At 46.9% G+C, this 13,413-nt stretch overlaps 1 pseudogene across 1 annotated transcript; it reads left to right on the top strand.

Annotated features, from left to right (window-relative positions):
* The first annotated feature begins 1,162 nt into the window (after positions 1 to 1,162).
* LOC310837715 (zinc finger protein RFP-like) lies at positions 1,163 to 12,822 on the top strand (annotated as a pseudogene). The gene is made up of 7 exons (XR_014568666.1): positions 1,163 to 1,659; positions 4,579 to 4,674; positions 5,837 to 6,070; positions 7,216 to 7,238; positions 8,633 to 8,751; positions 10,402 to 10,434; positions 11,586 to 12,822. The product of XR_014568666.1 is annotated as a zinc finger protein RFP-like (transcript).
* The last annotated feature ends 591 nt before the right edge of the window (positions 12,823 to 13,413 follow it).

Below are 13,413 nucleotides of genomic sequence, written 5' to 3'. Positions count from 1 at the left end.
CAGACGCGGTGCTGCGGGTTGTGGACGTGCTTCCCGCACAGATCACATTCGCAACCCGAGCATCCAATGTATGGGGTTGTGGTGCTCATCTCACTTCAGGCTGAGGGAGCCGACATTTGTCCACAGACAGCTTTCCGCGTCTTGACTAAACCGCTTCTGGTGCAATGGGACAACGTCATGGAAACCAGAGCACACAGAAACACTGTTTACCTTCCCACCACAGCAGTACCTATTTATCTACTTGCCCTGGTGCTAGGTTGGCAGGAGCTGGGACAGAGCAACAAGAGCTCACTCTGTCGCAGGGATTTGAACTGCCAACCTTCTGATCTGCAAGCCCAGGAGACTTGGTAGTTTAGACCACAGCGCCACCTGTGTCCCTGTGCTTACACAACCCCTGCTTGATTCAAAGACGGGATTCCTTGCACGTGCCACAAAAAGCCACAATTTGGGGGTGTTGTAGTGTCAAGTGTTCCAGTAGGTAACACCATGAAATAAGGTGCACTGCAACAGTTCGGCCATCAAGTTGTAGAAGTCAATTTTTGCTCCAATTAGTAGATGGCAGCAAGAAAAGAAAAGAAAAAGACTCTGCAGCGCCTGTAACAAAATAGAAGTTACAGGCTAGGCAAAGCAAAGTTGGCATTCTATGCACAGTGACTGACAGCTGGGAAGGTGGTGTTGTTGTTTAATCGTTTAGTCGTGTCCGACTCTTCGTGACCCCCTGGACCAGAGCACGCCAGGCACTCCTGTCTTCCACTGCCTCCCGCAGTTTGGTCAAACTCAAGCTGGTAGCTTCGAGAACACTGTCCAACCACTTCGTCCTCTGTCGTCCCCTTCTCCTTGTGCCCTCCATCTTTCCCAAAATCAGGGTCTTTTCCAGGGAGTCTTCTCTTCTCATGAGGTGGCCAAAGTATTGGAGCCTCAGCTTCAGGATCTGTCCTTCCAGTGAGCACCCAGGGCTGATTTCCTTTAGAATGGAGAGGTTTGATCTTCTTGCAGTCCATGGGACTCTCAAGAGTCTCCTCCAACACCATAATTCAAAAGCATCAATTATTCAGCGATCGGGCTTCTTTAAGGTGTGCATGGGGGCTTTGCTGGAAAAAATTGTTGGTTTTAATTTTAAAATAATGGCTGAGTTGTAACACATAGACAGAATTTTCGAAATGTTTCTTCTCTTCATTCATGCCCATCATTTAAACAGGAGTCCCCTTTAAGAGGCTGGTCGTTGGCTGTGATGATGATTTCATTCCAGCGTCATTCTCAGCCATGGCTGCTGCTGGTGGTGGTGCAAATCCCATCCAGGATCTCTGTCATGAAGCCACTTGCCCCATCTGCCTGGAATATTTCCAGGATCCAGTGATCATCTCAGGGTGCGGGCACAACTTCTGCCGAGCCTGCCTGACCCGGTACTGGGGGGAGCTGGAAACGGGGGCATCGTGCCCTCAGTGCAGGTATACGGCTCAGCCGAACAGCGTCCAGCCCAACCGGCAGCTGGCAAATGTGGTGGAAATTGCCAGGAAGCTCAACCTCCAGGGCGGAAAGGGGGAAGGAGGAGAGCAGGGAGTTTGTGAGATGCTCCAAGAGCCCCAGAAACTCCCCCGCAAAGACCACAAGCCCCTCATCTGTGGGGCATGCGATAAATCCAAGGAACATGGAAACAAGGTAGGAGGAAATCATTCTGGATCTTAGTGGTGTGTCGATTCCTTTTTGGGAAGTTTTCTGTGGATTCACCCGTTTACATTCTTGCATTTTGGTATGTAAATCAGTGCATGGGAAAGCCTTACATTAACTCTTTCCCTCCCTGCTAGGCTCCCATCTGGTGCCAGGGTACCAAAGTGGAAGCAGTCAGTCTCAGAAAGAGGAATTTTGGGGGTGACCTGTGGCAAGAAGGTAAAGCAAGGGGACTGGAAAACAATCTTAAGCGCTATCAGATGAACAACTAAACTCAGGATGTTCCAACAGCTAAACATATGCATTTGATGGAACTTTCTAACTAGCTCCACCCAGATAACATATTGTTGTTGTTGTTGTTAGAAAGAGGAATTTTTGGGGTGACCGTGGCAAGAAGGGAAAACAAGAGGAATGGAAAACTATCTCAAGCGCTATCAGATGAGCAACTTAACTCAGGATGTTCGAACAGCTAAACATATGCATTTGATGGAACTTTCTAACTAGCTCCACCCAGATAACATATTGTTGTTGTTGTTTGTTGTTTAGTCGTTTAGTCGTGTCCGACTCTTTGTGACCCCATGGACCAGAGCACGCCAGGCACTCCTGTCTTCCACTGCCTCCCACAGTTTGGTCAAATTTTTTATTATATCAATCAATTAATCCAATTAATTAATTAATTTGTACACCACCCTTCATACAAAGATCACAGGATGGTTCACAACATTAAAATGCAAAATGAGAACAAAAAATACATAATAAAAACAAGAACAAAAGCAAACCATTTTTTTTATAAAAAATCCTTCCAGTAGCACCTTAGAGACCAACTAAGTTTGTTAGTGGTATGAGCTTTCATGTGCATGCACACTTCTTCAGGTATCTTAGTTGGTCAGTTAGTCTCTAAGGTGCTTCTGGAAGGAATTTTGTTTGTTTGTTTGTTTTGACTACAGCAAACCAACACGGCTACCTACCTGTAACAAAAACAAACCAGTAATGCTTCTCCCTCAAACACTTTTAAAAGGTCATTGAATATTAATAAGCCAAAGGCCTGGTTATAGTTGAACTTTTTTTGCCTGGCAAATGACGTGCCCTCTCTTCTGCCATGCCTCAAAAAAATAATGTCAACCTTTCTTTTTTCACTCAATTCCTATCCGCAATAGAGAAACAGGGAGGGGGTGTAATGCCCTCGTGCTCTGTGGGGAGCTGGCTCCAGGCCCTAGGCCCGTTGGCAGACCAACTATGCGTTACAAAGATGTCTGCAAATGTGGCATGAAGGCTGGCAACATTAACCCCACCGTCTGGGAATCCCTTGCAGAGCCTGAAGAGAGTCAGGTTGTGTATCCATAGCAGTGACTAGAGTAAGGATGACTGCTGGGAGGAGCACAGAGATGATGATATAATAATAATAATAATAATAATAATAATAATAATAATAATAATAATAATAATAATAATTTATTATTTATACCCTGCCCATCTGGCTGAGTCTCCCCAGCCACTCTGGGCGGCTCCCAATCAAATGTTAAAAACAGTACAGCGTTAAATATGAAAAAATTCCCTAAACAGGGCTGCCTTCAGATGTCTTTTAAAGATAGGATAGCTGCTTATTTCCTTCACATCTGAAGGGAGGGTGTTCCACAGTGTGGGGGCCACTACCGAGAAGGCCCTCTGCCTGGTTCCCTGTAACCTCACTTCTCGCAATGAGGGAACCGCCAGAAGGCCCTTGGCATTGGATCTCAGTGTCTGGGCTGAACGATGGGGGTGGAGACGCTCCTTCAGGTATACAGGACCGAGGCCGTTTAGGGCTTTAAAGGTCAGCACCACAACACTTTGAATTGTGCTCGGAAACGTACTGGGAGACAATGCAGATCTCTCAGGACCAGTGTTATGTGGTTGCAGCGGCAACTCCCAGTCACCAGTCTAGCTGCCGCATTCTGGATTAATTGCAGTTTCCGGGTCACTTCAAAGGTAGCCCCACATAGAGCGTATTGCAGTAGTCCAAGCGGGAGATAACTAGAGCATGCACCACTCTGGCGAGACAGTCTGCGGGCAGGTAGGGTCTTAGCCATGGTGCATTTGTAACAGCAAAACCAGACACCTTCATCTGCCCTGGCTCCCATATCAGTCTCTACAGCCACAGCAGGCGCTGTAACTCTCCAACAGTTTGACTTCACCCCCGAAGGTGCACTCCTCCATTGTCTCCCGAGAAAGGGATGTCAACAACAACAAGCTCCCTCAAGTGCTTGGGGTTGATCTCTCACCTGCCGCTGACTCCTTCCCACTTTTTCGCAGTCCTTCAGGGCCCTACCTGGAAACAGGGAAGTGTGTCAGTGTGTCTCTGTGTATGTCCAGTCATACCTCTTGTTACATTCGGTTCAGGTTACGTCTTTTCAGGTGGCGTCCCGTGGCGACCAGGAAGTACCGGAAAGGGTTAGTTCTGGGTTTCGCCGCTTGCTCATGCACAGACGCTCAAAGTGACATCACGCGCATGAGCAGAAGCGGTGAATTGCGACCCGCGCACGCGGAGACGCGGGTTGCATTCTGCTTATGTTGCAAATGGGGCTCTGGAACGGATCCTGTTCACAACCAGAGGTACCACTGTATTCATTTTGTGTGTTGTCTTCCCCCCTGTGCTGTGAATGTGCTACTGAAGTAAAACTAGTGTCAGATTCCCACAGACATTTGTAGTTGGCCACTGTGAGAAGAGGAGGTTGGCCAGATCCATTGGCTTGATCCAGCAGGCTCTTCCTATGTTCATTATTCTTACCTGATGGTCTGTGTCTGTTTCCAGAGGCTGTAAGGCCAGAGGTTTCCCCAGTCACTGGAAGGGGTGGCAGGAAGCAAACAAGCCTCTTTTTCACCTCCTCTCTCCTCTTTCTCACCCACCCACCCAAGCTCTTATTTTCTCCTCAGGATCTGATCTGTACTTGCCTGGAGGTACTGAGGAAAGAGAGAGAGAGAATTCTGGCATACAAAGCCAACACGGAAAGAGAAAGCAGAGACCTGCTTGTAAGCGTTGCCTCATTTTCAACTACTGCTGCAAGGGGAACAAGTACTTGAATCAACAAATACAATTCTTTTCTGAAGTAATATAAAATGGAGGCATCCCAAATGTTCTTCTGTCCTGCTTTGCAGAACTATCTGTTGTTTGGAACTGTCCTGGGGCAGATCTACACTCGTCATTTATAACGTTAAAATGTGTTGTTAAAATGTGACGCCAGAGTGAGCCTCCAATAATGGAAAATTGCAATTCAGGATTATAGAATGTTATATTTTTTTAAAAAAAAAAGTTTAGCAGATCAATGTAGATCTACCCCTGGTCTCCTGTAAAAATTCTTCTAAAGTTGGGCTCTTGTAAATCTTTAGGAAACACCAACCTTCTTTAAGTGTCAAAGTAAATATGTGAGGGGGCTGAGGACCCTGAATTCCTTCCTCCCACCTCAACGTGGAAGGCAGTACTTTTGTAGCAACACTTTTATGTCTGCGTAGGTTCCCATCCCATTTTCTTTATGGTGTTTATAGCCCACTCAAAAAGGCCTTCTGAGTTTACAAAAATCAGTACTGAGATGGTCCCTGCCCTCAGGCTTACATTCTGAAAAGCTTTGACACTCACAGAGGACTCAAAACGTTGACTTCCATACGCTGGAACATAACAGAAATGGCATTGGGGAAAGGACAGGCCTTGAGAACTTGTCCCTGCTGTACCCCAACTTGTTTACTGAAGTGCCTGAATAAGGCTGGGTGTTGATTGTGGTCTGTAGAATATCTGAGGTGCCCTTCCAGTGGAATTCTCACCTGGGATCTTCAGATGAAGGGCAGTATATGTTAAGTTGTGGGTGAACGTATCAGACGACACAGTGATTCTTCAAACAGCTCTTGCTTATTCAGAGGCCAGAACAGAACTGAACTGAAGGGTTCAGTCAGCCTGCTTATATAGAGCTCCAGTACAACGTAACTAACAATTTTCTAAAACTATCCAATCACTGAACGTCACTTTCGATCCCTTATTTGCATAACTATCTACAGTACCCCCCTGCTGGCCCAGGGTGAGAACTTCAGTACTTAACAGTATACATATTTAACAGATGATGATGATAATGATTCCCATAACCTACCTCTTGATGTTCTAAAGACACCTGCTTTTCCTCCTCTTTCCAAATGCTTCTTTTAGCTTTTAACAGAAATGGAAAAATAGAAGACGGCCGAAATGTTCAGACAATTACGGCAGTTTCTGGAAGAGCAGGAGCAGGTTCTTCTGGCTCAGATGGAAGAGGTGGAGATGGAGATTGCAAAGAAGAAGGAGGAGCACCTGGCCAGACTCTCCAGGGAACTCTCCTCTCTCGAAAGGATCATGCAGGAGATGGAGGAGAAGCACCAGCAGCAGCCAGCAAGTGATCTCCTGCAGGTCAGATTAGGGCAGAAACAGCCTCGTCTTGGAGAAGCGCCTTGGACTGATTCCAAACCTTGGACTGCTTCATTCACTTAAAAAAGCAGTGGAAAGGAAGCAGAGTGTGGAGCGGAGAGCCAGGTCTCTCATCAGAGCATCGCTGTCAACATTTCCCTTTTTTAAAGAGAAATTCCCTTATTCCGAATAGGATTCCTCGCAAGAAAAGGGAAAAGTTGACAGCTATGCATCAGGGTGAAGCAACTTGCCTTGGGAGCAAGCTCTCCTAGAGGCGGTGCTGCCTGTGTCGTGCCCTCTTCTCATTGCCAAGCGCCCACCGCAGGAAGTGGCAGTAGTAGCTGGCTGGGCAAGGAAGCATCAACAGTGGTGGAGGCTTCCCAAGAGCTGCTGCACCTCTCATCAGTGAGAGCCAGTGTGGTGTAGTGGTTAAGAGCGGTAGACTCGTAATCTGGTGAACTGGGTTCGCGTCTCCGCTCCTCCACATGCAGCTGCTGGGTGACCTTGGGCCAGTCACACTTCTCTGAAGTCTCTCAGCCCCACTCACCTCACAGAGTGTTTGTTGTGGGGGAGGAAGGGAAAGGAGAATGTGAGCCGCTTTGAGACTCCTTCGGGTAGTGATAAAGCGGGATATCAAATCCAGACTCCTCCTCCTCCTCCTTCTTCTTCACCACCTCCCTGCCACCACCTCACCAGCACCACCACTACCCACCCCCTCATAACTCCCCCATCACAGGCACTGCCGCCGCCACAACAGCCACATCCTTCCCCTCGCCCCCAGTGGCTTGGCAGCCCTCTCCTCTCCTCACCCTTGGGAAGCCATCTTCCTCCTCTCCCTCTTGGGGGCAGCCCAGGGGTTTTCCCCAATTTCCCCTGTTTTAAGTCAACCACCTTCCAAGTCATTAAAAGGGCACCACTTTCCTTGTTGACTTAATTATCTCATGTAGGTTTCCCACCCACCCCCATGGGAAAGCAGCAAAAACTGCCCTCACATTTGGGGGAAATGACATCCCCAATCCTTGTGTGGTGTCTGCTAGGCAGGCCAGAGGGCCAGAGTAAATGCTGGTCAGGGTCTGAGGCATCTTCATAGCATGGCCTGAGGCAGGCATTGAATTCCTTCTCCTCTGTCTCTCTCTCTCTCCTTCTAGGACGTTGGAAGAACCTTGCCAAGGTAAGTGGATCTCACTCACGGTAGGTATCCTGCTGCCACCAGTCACCGCCTCCCTTGCTTCCCTTCCCCGTCACTATTTCCCTGTCCACTCTCAATTGCTAGGAGGGGAGACTCCACAAAAAAAACCCGCTCAATAAAACAGGTGTCTGAAGCAACATTGCATTCTCCGTTTGCTCAACGCCTAGGTCCAAAGGCAGAATGGGGGTCCCCTGGATGGGCTTTGGACAAATAATTTGAATTAGTTGTACATCTGTGGAAGGTCCTGCTGAACCTCTGCTCTAAAACCAGTTTTCAAAATATATGTAGCTTGTGAAAGCCAAGGTCCCTTTCAACTCCTCATTACCTCAGGAAACAAATATTTGAGTTTAACCGTCACAAAGAGGAAGCTGTTGGTCTCCCACACAAAATCCGCGGACTTTCTTTAGGGCAACTGGGACGTTAGCTCCAACCAAGAGAGGCCAGTTCAGTCATTCTAGCAGCAACCCACCCAGGGGACAACCCTCACAGTTCCATGCGCACACCTGTCTCATGGAGCATCCGTGCGGTGGGGCTACTCACAAGGGGGTGGACTATATTCATTTGCAACTTCAAGGTGCCACTCAGCTTCAGGACGGAGGTTATAAGGAACACCTCAGTTTTGCCAACAGCAACTGCCATCTTTCTCGTCTCCACATCTCACTGGGGGGGGGGGGTCAAACAGAGAAATAAACTGTGATGTGCTGCAGTGGCGTAGCGTGGGTTGTCATCACCCGGGGCAAGGCAAGTAATTTGCACCCCCTAACCCGTGGATTTGCGCCCCTAACCCTAACCCCCAGATGTTGCGCCCGGTGCCGGCGGCACCCCCCTGCACCCCCCACGCTACGCCACTGATGTGCTGTCATTACACAGTGAAGTTGGAGCAGAGATGGCCTGAGCAGGGTGGTAGCACATGATCTTTCAGTAGATACATGTGGGGAGATGCAGAGACATTTTGGCTCTCAGGTATCTGGCTTTAGAGTTCAAACTGCCACAAGGGACACAGGCGGCGCTGTGGGTTAAACCACAGAGCCTAGGACTTGCCGATCAGAAGGTCTGCGGTTTGAATCCCCACAACGGAGTGAGCTCCCATTGCTCGGTCCCTGCTCCTGCCAACCTAGCAGTTCGAAAGCACGTGAAAGTGCAAGTAGATAAATAGGTACCACTCCGGCGGGAAAGTAAACGGCGTTTCCGTGCACTGCTCTGGTTCTCCAGAAGCGGCTTAGTCATGCTGGCCACATGACTTGGAAGCTGTACGCCGGCTCCCTTGGCCAATAAAGTGAGATGAGCGCCGCAACCCCAGAGTCGGCCATGACTGGACCTAATGGTCAGGGGTCCCTTTACCTTTACTAGGAGTTAACATTGTTTTTCTCCACCAGGAGTGAGAAAATGGAGACACTTGTGAATCCAGTGGCCTTCCCTCCAGAGCTGAAGCAGAGGATCAGAGAATTCCATTATAAAAATCCCTCTCTGGAGGAACTTATGAAACAATTCAAAGGTAATGAAGAATGACTGCAAGGATTTTGTGCCAGGCATTATTTGACTTCCAAAATTAATGTGTCAGGTTCTTATCATATTTTATATTGTTCTTTCTACAGACAGCAGTAGCACCAGCAAAGCTTCCTTTTCAGGGGCCAAGACACCATTTTCACCCAGAATGCCCTATATACGTTGCCACAAATCAAGGCCGTTTGCACTAAGCATATAGCAAAGCCTAGGTGTTCTGCTCCAACATGTGTCAGTTTACATGTACAAATACAGTGGTACCTCGGGTTAAGTACTTAATTTGTTCCAGAGGTCTGTTCTTAACCTGAAACTGTTCTTAACCTGAAGCACCACTTTAGCTAATGGGGCCTCCTGCTGCAGCCACGCCACTGGAGCACGATTTCTGTTCTCATCCTGAAGCAAAGTTCTTAACCTGAAGCAGACTTTCTGGGTTAGCGGAGTCTGTAACCTGAGGTGTATGTAACCTGAAGCGTATGTAACCCAAGGTACCACTGTAATCTCCTCTACCCACACTGAATTCCAATTCTCATAATAATTGCAAGCCCAGATCATCTTTAGACTTCCTTTCTGCCCATATTGAAGCCCATTTCACTGTACGATACTGACATCTGCTGAAAAGAGCTTCAGAGGGAGCCATGTGAAGTTTGTTCTCATATCCTGACTTTTGCTGTGAATGACTGCATTTCAAGTTTCTGCATCCCAGAAAGGATCTCCCTCCATTCCCTTTTTTTTTTTCATATCTTAAATTTCATTTACTTATTTCCCTGACCTCCTCACACCTCCCTTTTTTGTATTCCAGTTCACATGGATAATTCAGCAAATCCTTGCCCTCTTTGTTTTTATCTTGATTCTATATCTTAACATATTATAACTGTATATTTTCATCCGTTATCAATCCATTTTTACATATTCTTTTTAACCTTGTTACTAAGACCACTTTATTTCAATCCGACATCATTTTAACATTCATCAATTTTACAATGTTTCTGCAAATAATCTTTGAATTTCTTTCCCTCCATCCGCTTTCTGTCAAGGGTTGCATTCCATTACAGAAGCATTTTTGGGCAAAATACCCACTCACCCCACTCCATAGCAACAGAATCACAACCCCAATCCTGATAAACCCTGGATGAGAATGAGAACCTGTGGAATGAGCAATGAATACTGGGCAGTATCTTTACCTTTCTCCATTTCCAAAATTTTAATACAGTGATACCTTGGTTCTCAAACTTAATCCGTTCCGGGAGTCTGTTCGACTCACAAAACCATTCAAAAACCAAGACGTGGCTTCTGATTGGCTGCAGGAGCTTCCTGCACTCAAGTGGAAACTGCATCAGATGTTTGGTTTCTGAAAAACGTTTGCAAACAGGAACACTTACTTCTGGGTTTAGTAAATCAATGGCCTGTTTATTTTATGCTGTTGGTGTTAAGTACACTTTGCCACTTGTGAGTTACACATTTTTAGTTAACTTTAATCTGTCCTCCATATGCTTTTCCAGTTGTTAATTACATGTTCCACTTTATATTTTACTCCAAAGAAGGAAACAAGAGAGGATTTGTTGCAAAGTGATTTTTTTTTACAATATTTATTTTTGGCGCAACCTCGTAGAGCTTCTGATTTATATCTTTATTTTCCCCACAGACACTCTGTTAATGAGACAACAGTTTCAGAAAGGTAAATTTTCTATGGAGGATGACACTTGGGGAGGGAATAGAGACTGGTGATTCGTTGGCGTCAAACAGCCTGTTCTGCAGACTTTGGAAACACCAATTGCTTTATTATCTTTATGAGCCCTAACGATGATTTAGATTTAGAGGGGTTGTGGCAGAAAAGGAACCTACTGGCACATGTGGCACATACCCAATGTATCAGCCGCCTGGGGGGTTTCACTGTTTGTGTTTTGGTTTGTTGCGGCTAAAATCTGGGTGCGGGGCTACACTGCCACCCAGCTCGTCGGACTAAGTGTCCGCGGGTCCCTGCGGAAGAAAATGAGCTCAGTCGGACAGGAGCAAAATGCGGAGATCCAAGGTTTATTGCGCAACAGGTTCAAGACGAGATTGAACAGCGAGAAAGGGGTGACATCCTGTCAAAATCACTCTGCCAAACCTTTCCTCCGGGCAATGCCAGGTGACAGACTATGCATACACTCAGGAAGCGCTTATCTGCGCATATCTCCAGCTCTGCATATTCCCCCCTCCCTCCTCCTTATGTTAATCTGGTGTAGCTCTGCATATTCCCCCCTCCCTCCTCCTTATGTTAATCCGGTGTAACCCAACCTCTCCTTAATGTATTCATGATGTAATCTGTGTAACCCAACCTTTCCTTAATGTATTCATGATGTAACTGGGATGTATTTTGCACTGTATTCTGGGACATGGAGGGAGTTTCAAAAGTTCATGTCACCCCTTTCTCGCTGTTCAATCTCGTCTTGAACCTGTTGCGCAATAAACCTTGGATCTCCGCATTTTGCTCCTGTCCGGCTGAGCTCATTTTCTTCCGCAGGGACCCGCGAACACTTAGTCCGACGAGCTGGGTGGCAGTGTAGCCCCGCACCCAGATTTTAGCCGTAACAGGTTGTTGGTAAAAAAATAAAAATTTTAAACATTAAAAAAAAGAAAGAAACCCAATTCACTGAGATTTATTGTGGGCAAGTCTTGGAAGCAGGAAAGGAGAATCCCAGTCCTTCATGCAGTGCAAGAAAATCCTGAGATAGATTGTGATTCCTGGGATGTTTTATGTATCTAGATGGCTGTCTGTCTCTCAAACTGATTCTGCTTCTCCTTCTCTTTTCCTCTTCTCCCCCCCATCCCACTTTACAACAGCAGATATAATTATGGATCCAGACACAGCTCATCCTCTGCTCATCCTGTCTGAGGGCGGTAAAAAGGTGGAACGGGGAAACAAACAGCAAGAACTGCCCGACAACATTGAGAGATTCAACAAACTGACTTCGGTGCTGGGGTGTGAGGGATTCACAGCAGGGAGACATTTCTGGGAAGTCATTGTGGGAGGGGAGGGGATGTGGGCTTTAGGGGTCGCCAGGAAGTCTGTGAGGAGAAAAGGCTTCTTTCCCTTCAGTCCCGAGAAAGGATTCTGGGCTGTAGGAAAGATTAATCATGGGTATTGTGTCTTGAACCCTCCTGATTACCTTCCTCTGAGTGGGGAGCCTGAGAGGATCCGAGTGACTCTGGACTATCAAGGGAAGCAAGTCTCTTTTTTCAATGCTGAAACAGGAGCCCTGATCTACACATTCTTGGGAGCCTCCTTCTCTGATGAGACCCTCCTTCCTGTGTTTTGGCTGAAAGAGAAAGCCCACCTCAGAATTGTGGGATAAAAGGTAAAGGGACCCCTGACCATTAGGTCCAGTCGTGGCTGACTCTGGGGTTGCGGCGCTCATCTCGCTTTATTGGCCGAGGGAGCCGGCGTTTGTCTGCAGATAGCTTCCAGGTCATGTGGCCAGCATGACTAAGCCGCTTCTGGCGAACCAGAGCAGCGCACAGAAACGCCGTTTACCTTCCCGCCGGAGCGGTACCTATTTATCTACTTGCATTTTGATGTGCTTTCGAACTGCTAGGTTGGCAGGAGCAGGGACCGAGAAACAGGAGCTCACCCCGTCACAGGGATTTGAACCGCCCATCTTCTGATCGGCAAGTCCTAGGCTCTGTGGTTTAACCCACAGCGCCACCTGTGTCCCTGAATTGTGGGATAGCCAACCTCATATATCCAACATGCTTAAGTCTAGTTAATGTACTAAGGGGTTAATGCGATAGAGTAAGCTGTCCTGCCAGGCTTAGCTAGGGCACTCCTTTGGAAGAAGATAATCAAAGCGTTTATTCAACATCAGTCTACCTGAGAAGCTCAATGTGTAAGGTCAGAGCAGGCTGCTGCAGCTCAGGCTGTCTGGCTGTTAGAATCCACTCTTGAGTTCCTATACCAATAACCTAGGAGCTTTCACCATTGTAACGAAGCCAGGTTTTACCGCCTGTGTTTTCTGGCTGATGTATGGAAAAACACATGAACCTGACCTCTGAAGAGTTTGTAAGTAAACCAATTTTTAACTTACCAGACGTGTGGTCTTTTTCTATGCTAGGGGAAGAGGGGAACTTTAGAAGGAACTTAGAATGGCATATTGTAAAGGTCTAACAACCTGTATTTCCATGCTTTATTTTGCAGCATATTTTGCAGTTTTAAATCTCTGCTGGAGTTATCTCCCCAAAGAGTACTTGCCCCAGACTTGGACCTTGGCATCCAGGAACTCTCCTCTTATTTTTCCTTGTCAGCCAACAATATTTACTTAAGGAGACCCAAGATATCTACCAGGCTTAGATGGAGTTTCTGTCCAGATCAGAATGAATGATAAAATCAAACATTTGCCTAGAGTGTGTGTGTTCATGAAAGAGGCTCTGCATGTTTCCCCCCTGCACTATTGCAGGCCTTACGCTGCTGAATGGAACCGCAAACAGGGAAAGCTCTCTTGCAACCCGTTCCATGCTTTCCTTCAAAACGCTTTAAAAACGCATTGTGCATGGATGATTCTAGTTCTTGTAAAATGGCCATTTTGAGACACGTTTCTTTCTCCCTGCTTCTATATCACCCCTCACTCAGTTCCCCCCAAAATGAGGCTCTTTTTCTAATAGGTTGAAGGGTTCCCCC

This window comes from Podarcis gaigeae (genome assembly GCF_964106915.1).
Source record: "Podarcis gaigeae genome assembly, chromosome: 2".
NCBI lineage: Eukaryota > Metazoa > Chordata > Lepidosauria > Squamata > Lacertidae > Podarcis > Podarcis gaigeae.
Note: the sequence above shows the minus strand (reverse complement) of the source record. Positions and strands in the feature narration are given on the sequence as shown.